At 36.2% G+C, this 9,641-nt stretch overlaps 1 pseudogene; it reads left to right on the top strand.

Moving 5' to 3' along the window:
* The first annotated feature begins 4,521 nt into the window (after positions 1-4,521).
* On the top strand, positions 4,522-9,641 carry LOC120216439 (annotated as a pseudogene).

The following is a 9,641-nucleotide window of genomic DNA, read 5'->3' as shown; positions in this document are numbered from 1 at the left end:
TCTTCTTATGCTCCACAAATTTGAAATTTTTTAAGGGATACTTTCCTAGAGATCCACAGGATTCAACCCAAATGCGTTTCTTATTATAAAAATCTAATATTTTAATCTGCATTAAAATAGAAGAAGTTATGATCCAAAACAATTATGCATTATAATTTACATAATGTCCTTTCATACATACATACATACCAATCTCTTAGCATCCTTCACTCTCTGTTTAGCTGCTTCAGTTGTAAACATACTATCATATATTGTTGCAACACGATCTACCATATCCAACACCAACAGATACCAATGTGAATTATGGTAGTTTATTGTGATCATGATCTGCAACAAATTTCACACCCAATTTGACAAAATTCAACATTCTATATCTGAAAACATCATTTGCAATTGGTATGGTGTCTTACATTCTCACAGTCGGTGAATTTCACATAGTTATTCAGTATGGGACCCCAGAAGGTAGCAATACTCTCAACACTTTCTTTGCTGTTGGCATCTAACGCCTGCTGCTGCAATTACGCAACAAACATTATTAATTTACCGTCTATAACACTACTTATCTCTATTTATTAATTTAACTCACCGCTAAGTGGTATGGAAGGTAGCCAATCCTCCGGAGTGACTTCTGAGAATCGTAGCATACTGTCCAGGCGAGCAAATCAATAACCTAACAAAATTAATTACACAATCAGAACATATTCAATAAGTTTTAACATTTTCTACTTTCTACTTACCACACCGCCAACCCATTCCGTAGGCTTCAACGTTGCAACGTCGTATACACTAGCGAATCGATTTCCCATTGAGATTACAGAATATCTGTATGAATCATTAGGAATAATATTTTGTCATGAAATATTTAAATATAACTCACAAAGCAATATATTTCACTTACTCCGATTCTAACTCACTATTCCATAAATAATCACAAATTGCAGCTTCGATGTCATCAATTCCGCTTGGAATATCCGCTTTTTCAACCTACAATTTTGCATACAAATTTTTGTCACAACAACATAATAAAAATCAAATTAAGTTTTCTTTTATTCAACTTACCTTCTTCTTCTTCTTCTGGGGTGCAGGATATTCCGAATCCAAATCTGCTGCTATAACACTCTCCGGTGTATAAATGACGTCGACTTCCTTCCTCCTCATTTCTTCCATCTCTTCTTCTTCCTCCTCCCTCTTTTTCTTCTTCATATTTTTTCAGTTCATCGTATTTTTTTCTACATAGCTCTTCATCTCTTTTATTTCACCCTTCAATTGATCTCCTTCATCCAAGTATTTATCAACTACCCCCCTTCACCCCCGTAATTTCACTCCTCAATTCCACAACCTCCTTCACGACTCCCTCAAATTTTTCACCCGTCACCATCTTAATATCACCCCTTAACACCCCAACTTCTTTCACCACTTCACCCCTCAACACCTCTACTTCTTTCACCACTCCATCTATTTTTCCTTCCACTACCCCCTTATGCCTCTCAAGTGTATCTTCGACTCTCTCAAGTTTCTCTTCGACTCTATCAAGTTTCTCTTCAACTCTTGATTGTCTTTGCATGATATCAAATTGGATTTTTTTTGATATCAGCCAATTCAGACATCAAAATGTTGAAGTTATTATGTTTTCCCTCACCGTCGTCCCACTCACCGTCATCCCCCAATACAACCATCTCTCCTTTCTTCTCCTCTGCCTCCACTGCCTCCTCTACATCCTTGCCAATAACCTTCAAAATTAAATTACAATATTAAGACATTGATTATATTCTTAATATTATTTAATTACATTTATTACCCTTTCTTGCTTCTTCGCTCTATCCAACTTCAACTTCACCATCACTCTAACCACCTCTTCCTTCCCCCATGCACGGATGCGTGCCACTCCGGTTCTTTCATAAGCCGGCACTGCCTCACAACCCGACCAAAAATTGAATAGTGCAACCTGCATTTATAATAAAATTTATATTTTTATATAAAAACACAAAAAAGTTCTTCAACTCATTTACCTCTAAGATTTCTATGCACCCTTTGAGGTATCTCTGGCTGCCCTTTTTAAAGGTGATTATTGATTCAATCAATCTCGAATGGATATATTCAGCCCAATTGAATTCACCCTTCAAGCCTTCATCGCAAATGAGCTTCATATGTTCCTTGTTCGTTGACGTATTACCCGTTGGACAAAGAAAGATACCGACAAGGTATAATAGAACTCTGGCCTTCAGCCCATCCCCAACGTAAGATCCACTTTTTATTTTCTCTTCAATTTCAGCATATGTCACCTTCTGCTTCAAACCATATTTGGAGGCAAGTGCTTTCCAGTCCTTACTCTTACAGACTTCTACAACACTTTTGCCTTCATTTTCTACCCCCAATACGACTGCAGCACATGGGATCCCGAGAGAAAATGAAAAATCACCATACTTAGCAATACATTGTCTGACATCAAATTGCGCCATCAAGGATCGACACAATTCCCTCCGAATAGGTCGATCCCTTACTCCTACCAACGATCCAAAACCTATTTCTCCCAGCACATTCAACTGACCCTTCTCCTTAAGGTGTTTAATTAATGAATTCACCCTTTTAATGCTGCATCTTGTCGACACTTCCTACATTTTTTAACAATATATAATGTTATAGTTCTTATATATTTTGTATCAACGTATTTACAAGTTTAATGAATACCTTATTTTCATGTTCTTTCCTCCGTTCTTTGTATTATTTACTATCATTCTTTGACTGTGTGATGTAAGGTTCCTTTTCAACATCACTCATTGAATTCCATTTGGACCTCACATCTTTTGTCACCTAATATTAAGCATAAATGTTTCTTAATCAATACATTAACACTAAATACTACTCAATGTCAATTTCATTTTACATACCGAACCGCTCTGTGTGCATCTTCCTTCATCCTTTTGCATTCGGCCATACTGTCAACATTTAAAATTTGTAATCAATTTAAAGTTTATCAATACTTTAATCCAATTACCATTTCAACAATAATAACAAAAAGACATTGATACTTACTAGAAGTACATATATCCACCCTTTGGTTGCTTTCGAGTCTCGGCCTCAATTTCAAAGTCATCTGCGCCACCAACAATTTTCCTACCCATTGACTCCATTTTTCCTTCATATATCAGTTTACGCAAATCAAATTATTTTGTTACATACACTTTATTCAATATACAAATATAGATAACTACTCTTGTGGTAAAACAGTTTTCTTCAAAAGAATTTGAATGGCCACTACAAAATGTGTCGGCACATTTATACAACCTATAATATCATTTTCTACCTATAATATTTAATAAAAGTATCGACATTTATATTTTTCCTTGAATATCACTTTCTACCTGCAATCGGTCTCAAATGCTTCTTTACTCTAAAACCCCAAACAACACATAAAAATCTTATCGTGATTATTGTAATAATAAAAAATTAGGGTTTACAACATACTTTTCGATTCGACTGCAGCAACAAACAAACTTCGCTTTAGAAACGCCTTCTGAAATGCAGCAACAATTACGCTTCGATTTCAAAAACTCGTCCGTTCTATCTATTTTCAGAGGATATTTAGCTGTGACATTTATATTTTCATCGGATATGTTATTTATATTTAATCGATACAAATACAAAAAGTGTCGATACTTTTATGTCAGATGTCGATACTTTCGAAAGGATAATTACCTATTTCTTTGAAAGTGTCGATAGTTTATTACACGTACTTACGAAAGTATCGACACTTTCAATATATCCGGTATCGTTTTACCGGTTTTATCATATTTTTACCTGTTATATCGTTGTGGATCGATATATTTTTTTAAAGTATCGACACATTATAGGCGCTAAAACTGCTTCTCTTTTAAATTCACAAAGTGTCGATCCTTATATAAAGTATCGACACTTTCAATATATCTGGTAACGTTTTACCGGTTTTATCATTTTGTTATCGGTTTTATCATATTTTTACCTGGTATATCGTTTTGGATCGATACATTTTTTAAAAGTATCGACACTTTATAGGATTTAAAACTGCTTCTCTTTTAAATTCACGAAGTGTCGATCCTTATATTAAAGTACCGACACTTTAAATGTATCCAGTAGCACTTTACCGGTTTTATCATTTCAATACCGGTTTTGTCATAGTTTTACCTGTTATATCGTTTTGGATCGACACATTTTTAATTTGGATCGACACGAACCGACAAGTTAAGTTTACCGGTTGCACAAATTTTTTAATATTTCTTCATGACTTAGACCTACTACATTATTATTAGTCAACATTTCCGGTAGCGCTAAACCAAATTTATTAAATATCTTTTAATATATCCGATAACGTCGTATATTAACCGTATATTAATCCGCATTTCCTGATACAATCCCAAAATAGCGTTTATATCACGGTTTGAGGAAATTCAAATGTATTCTCGGCGTCGTTTCAACGCAATTTCTGACTCTACAAATATGATTAAGCCAGTGAATGTTTTTTTCTTCAAAATTTCGTACCTTCTATTTTTCGCCCAATGGATGCAGCCTCCTCTTCTTCTTCCTCCCATCGTTCTCGGCAACCCAACGTAACTTCTGCTTGTGCGTCCACCGTACCTTCAAATCCCCTCATCAGAAAGAAGAAAAAGAAAGCTGTTGTTAAAGACGCGCCCTCATCGTCTTCTTGCTCCGCTTCTTCTTCTTTTCATAAAGGAACGCGTTTGTCATCTAAACGCCGGCCTCTTAGGGTTCGATTCGGTTCTGTTCGGCAGCCTGAGGTTCGCGACGTTGACTCCGTTGCGCTTCCTCTAGGAATGTCCTTCGCGGCCGTTGTTGCCCAGGTTCGATCAGGTTTCAATCTTTTAAATATTTTAACCCTAATGCTAGATGGAAAATCGTAATGCATGTGCTGTCATATGCTGAATTGTCGATCTTTAAGTTGAATTTTTTAAGCTTTTTTGAGGGGAGATGATTAGAATTCTGGTTGAAATGTAAGGTTTGTTTTAGTCTGGAAAATTTGAAGTTAATTATGGTTCTGTATTTGACAAATTGGGGAAAGTTTTAATCTTTTTGTGGTAATAATCTCTGATCCTTGATATTTAAGTTTGTTGTGAATTCGAATTGGTATATATTTGAATTTATAAAACTTTATGCCACATTTATTGTTCTTGGTTTTGTTTATTTTTAGCGACTTGAAGATAACTTATGACATTGCCTTTATTAGATGGCTGATGTCGATAATGTTTGCTATTGCCTCAAGCAAAAGGGAGTGCTGGGCTGATGTATACCATTTTTTCCTGGCACACTGAAGCTTGAGTTGCAATGTAGAGCTGTCTGGGCTGTATGTAAAAGCTATAGCAGCTTTGTTGAAGTCTTGCCTGACAACAAAGTTCCCTGTTTTAGTCTATGCAGTTTCTAAAATTATTTCCTTGTATGTCTTCCATGCGGCTGCCCAATTTATCTTTTTGATAATAACCTTAAAATAATTCAGACTTTGTCTTGCTTAGTTCGTTTGTTATCATGCAGTGGAGGGGTCAAGGTAGTTTGAATCCCTTCACCCTCTTGCCCTTCTTCAATTGTGGCTGGTTCTTTTAAAGAAAGCTACATTTTCTAAAAGACAATTTTTATATATTTGTTCCGTTTGTAAGGATCTCACCAGTAATTTTGATTGATTATGGTTAACATCTTTCCTTGTAATTCTAGGTTCTGGAAAAGACAGAAGTTAAAAATGAAAGCCTACCTCCTGATTATCTCTCGGTGGTATTGTTCGAACTCTCTAACATGATTTTTCTTTTCTTCTTTTTTTATAGAATATAGGCCTCATTAATAACCCCCTTCATATCCTACATGTTATATAAGTAACATGAAGGACATAGGAAGGAGGAAAAGAGCACCTCAGAATTATATTAATCTTGAACATAACATACAACCAATCCATAACCATGGTCTGCTTATAACATGATTTTTCTTGATGACCGGTTTGTTTTAATGAAGTTAAAAGTTCCTTTCTTGCTAACAAAATTAGTCATTCTTCATGCTTGCAGATCTGCACTTCGGCTGTCAGAGAATCTTTAGCTAATGTGAGCCAAATTTTAAACTGCCGACTCATAGTTTGACTCTGATTTTACAAGTTAAGTTTCCTCATGCATTTTTATTGCCCTGACTCTCAATGTTGCTTATCAAGAACATTCCTTTTGCTTCTATGGTCTACTTGGTCAGGTTTTTGGAGACAAGTTTGATTGTTTTGTGAGGAACTTTGAGAAATCATTTGGAAGCACCTTGAGGACTCTTAGATTGATTAATGACTCATCAAAGAACAAGGAAAAGTATCTGTCCAACCTGAATAATACGAAAAGTTCTACTTCAGATGAAACTACAAGCAGAAACAGGTGTTATAGAAACTCTTATGATGCAAAAGATTCATACTCAGGCATTGATCTCCCTTCTGTTTCAACTCGAGATCAATTGAATATCCATGAAGATGTACAGGAGAATGTCCTAAATGGTTCCCTGAATCGAGAATTTTCCATTCATGGACAAATAAATCAATTGGTTTGTGTCAATCCAAGAACAGGATCCGACTCCAACCAGTCAATGGTCAGCTCAATCGAGAAATCTGTTATAGAGCAAGTTCGTTCGAATGACCTCAAAACATTAGAGCTTAGCCTTACTATGAGAAAGATGAAGCTAAAAGAGGAACAACTAGCTCTAAACTTTGATTCAAACCATCTGGAGAGAGCCAAACTAGCAATGGGTATATCAAAGGCATCCTTTAAAGCTGAAAAGTTCAAGAACCAACTAGAAGACACAAGACATGCTGAATTACTTAGAATGTGCATCGATTTTCTTGTTGCTGAATTGTTCATCATGTCATTCCTCCTTATGTATGGTGCTTATGTTTACTCTTACAAAAGGATTACTGATGCGACATCATCCTGTAGTTCATCTGAGGTAAGGGTGATCTCCCTTTCCTGGCTTCCGTTTATCATTTGCCTTCCATGAATTTTCTTGAGCATTAGAAGTTCAGTGTTTTGATTCGTTTGACCATTAGATTAGGGGTGCCTCTTTATAATGATACATGTGCTTACCTGCTTGGTAATTATCTCCTAAATTAATTTTTTCAAGCTAATGAAAAGCTTAGTTTAAAAAAGCGCTGCTTAAGCGCGATTAAAGCGCTAAGCGACTCGAGCGAGGCCCCTGGCGCTTCAGCATAGCAAAAGCACTACGAATTCATTATGCGGTAGTAATCGGCGCTTTTGCGGTGCTTTTAGCAAAGCGCTAATCGGTGCTTAAACGCGAGTTTAGAAGATACGATTCTGGGCTTTAGCAGATACGATTTTTGGGCTTGTTTAGGGTTTAGCGGGCTATTAGATTATCAGTCTTAGATCGGTTTTTAGTTTAGATTATCCAGTTTTGGTTTTTTTCTTGTAGCTTCACACTAAGAAACGAAATAGATTGGCACAATCTAGATTGAATGACATGGTGTTTGTGAAATTCAATCGTGCCTTGGAGCGCCGAGCTAAAAGTAAGGAGACCGATCCCATTCTTTTGCAAGATATTGATGAGAGCAATGAGTGGTTGATGATAAGAATGGAAGATGATGAAGATGATGATGAGGCGATGTTTGTTGGTGAGGATTTGACATGGAGTGATGTTGCTAACGCTTCCGGTGCATATGAGTCTAGTTATCTAACTAGAGCATCAAAAGTAATGAATGATGGAGCCGGACCATCGAGAAATGATAAAGGAAAATCTCCTGCTCATAATCCTATCTCTAGTAGACAATCTCGTAGATGCTTAGTTGATGAAGATGAGATGGAAGAAGATATTGGAGTGTCTAGTGATGAAGGAGATGGTGTTGTCTGAGTTGATGACGATGATGATGACGATTTAGAGGATTTTTAGTTATAAGGAATTGAGGGTTTAGAAAAATACTTTTGTTCATCTCACTTTAGACTACTTTTGGTGTAGACCATCTTTTGAGATTAATATGCTCGTATAGTCGTATGGTTTATGGTATATAAGTATTTAAGTGTTTATAACTTTATAAGTAAATTGAGAATTATATTTTGGTGTTTAAGTACTTATAAGTTTTGAATATATGCATTGACACTTTGATATTTAAGTATTTATAAGATAATTTATAAATATTCTGTATTTTTTTTGTGAATTTCGGCCTTTTTGGCGTTTCGTGTGCATAAAGCGAGCGCTTTCGCTTAGCGCTTCGGCGTCTAGGACCCTAGGTGCTTTAGGGCGCTTTACACTTTTTAAAACCAAAATGAAAAGGAATCCCTCAAGTTTCTCTTTTGGTTGCCAGTTTCTGAGTGAATTATAAAGTTGCCCACTCTGTAACTTTATGTGGAAAATTTATGTAGCCTTCAGGTCTGTAGGAATTGAGAATGCGGTTTATGGGTCAAATGAATGGTGAGAGGTTCTGGAACTAACATTTGTTGTTCAGTTGCCCTTTGGCAATTGAAGACAAGAATGGTGGGGTGTAGGACAACATTTTTATGGAGACTGCCTCTATATAATATATGGTATTTGTCTTTCTAAATTTTGATAGCAATAATTAATATTTAAGTTTGATGCACACATACATCTCCAATTTTCATCCGTTGCTGTTCTGTTCTAGATAACTATCTGTTTCTGTATTATATCTTCACGTTAAGTGCCTGACATTATCATGCAACCCATGATAAATTATTTTCTCTTTGTGATGTTTCCCCTCTAAGGTTACTTTACACGTTGCCGAAATATTTTATCATGCCATGATTTTTTTTCTTTCAGGAAAGCAAGTACTGGTGGATCCCAAAGCAGGTGTCATATTTCAATTCAGGGTTCCTCACTCTCAGGTGCCAGGTTCAAGTTGTAAGCAGGATGATCTTTGGTCTCATGCTGATTCTTGCTGTAGCTATTTGCTTATACAGCGATCTGGAACTTCAAAGCAGATGCCAGTCACTTTTATACTGTTGCTGTTAGGAATTGCCTGTGGCTTGGCTGGGAAGTCTGTGTAGATACATTGGGAGGAAATGGATACTTTTGGCTTTCTACTGGGAGATTTTATGCCTTTTGCATTTCTTCTCAAATGTCTTTACATCGGTGCTGTTCATCATTCTTTATGGACCTGTTAACGTATCACAAAGGACAAGAAGCACACTTTTTCCTTACTGGATTCGAAGATCAATATTCTATTCTATTATGCTTATCGGGCTTCCTATATTGTGTGGTCTTATGCCTTTTGCGGGCCTGGAAGAGTGGAAAGATCACTTCTTGCTTCTGGTTTTCAGTGATGGTGAGGGAATCCAGAGTTGGAAGAGTCGGGTTGGTCCCTGTGAATTTAAAGTGCTTGTGAGGTTTTTTGGAGTAATTTTGGATAAAGATGTCAAATTGCTTCCTTGTTGCCGGAAAAGTTTGTCGGCTTGTTTGAAGTATTTTATATGAGCATTATTTTTGGCTTTCTACGTTTTGGGTTCCACCTGTGATTGTAATAATATCAGCAAGTGTTCTCTTAGCTACAGAAAGTTGAGGTTCAGGAGGCATCGTGAAGTGGGTCTTATTATCAAACCATTGTACTTCTAACATTATGAATTAAACTACATAAAGTTATGAAAACAGCTATTGCCTTCTGTGTAAGAATGCTCGTTATT

This window comes from Hibiscus syriacus, unplaced genomic scaffold, assembly GCF_006381635.1.
Source record: "Hibiscus syriacus cultivar Baekdansim isolate YM2019G1 unplaced genomic scaffold, ASM638163v2 tig00110160_pilon, whole genome shotgun sequence".
Taxonomy (NCBI): Eukaryota; Viridiplantae; Streptophyta; class Magnoliopsida; order Malvales; family Malvaceae; genus Hibiscus; species Hibiscus syriacus.
The sequence above is the reverse complement of the archived record's forward strand: the minus strand, read 5'-3'. Positions and strand labels throughout refer to the sequence as shown.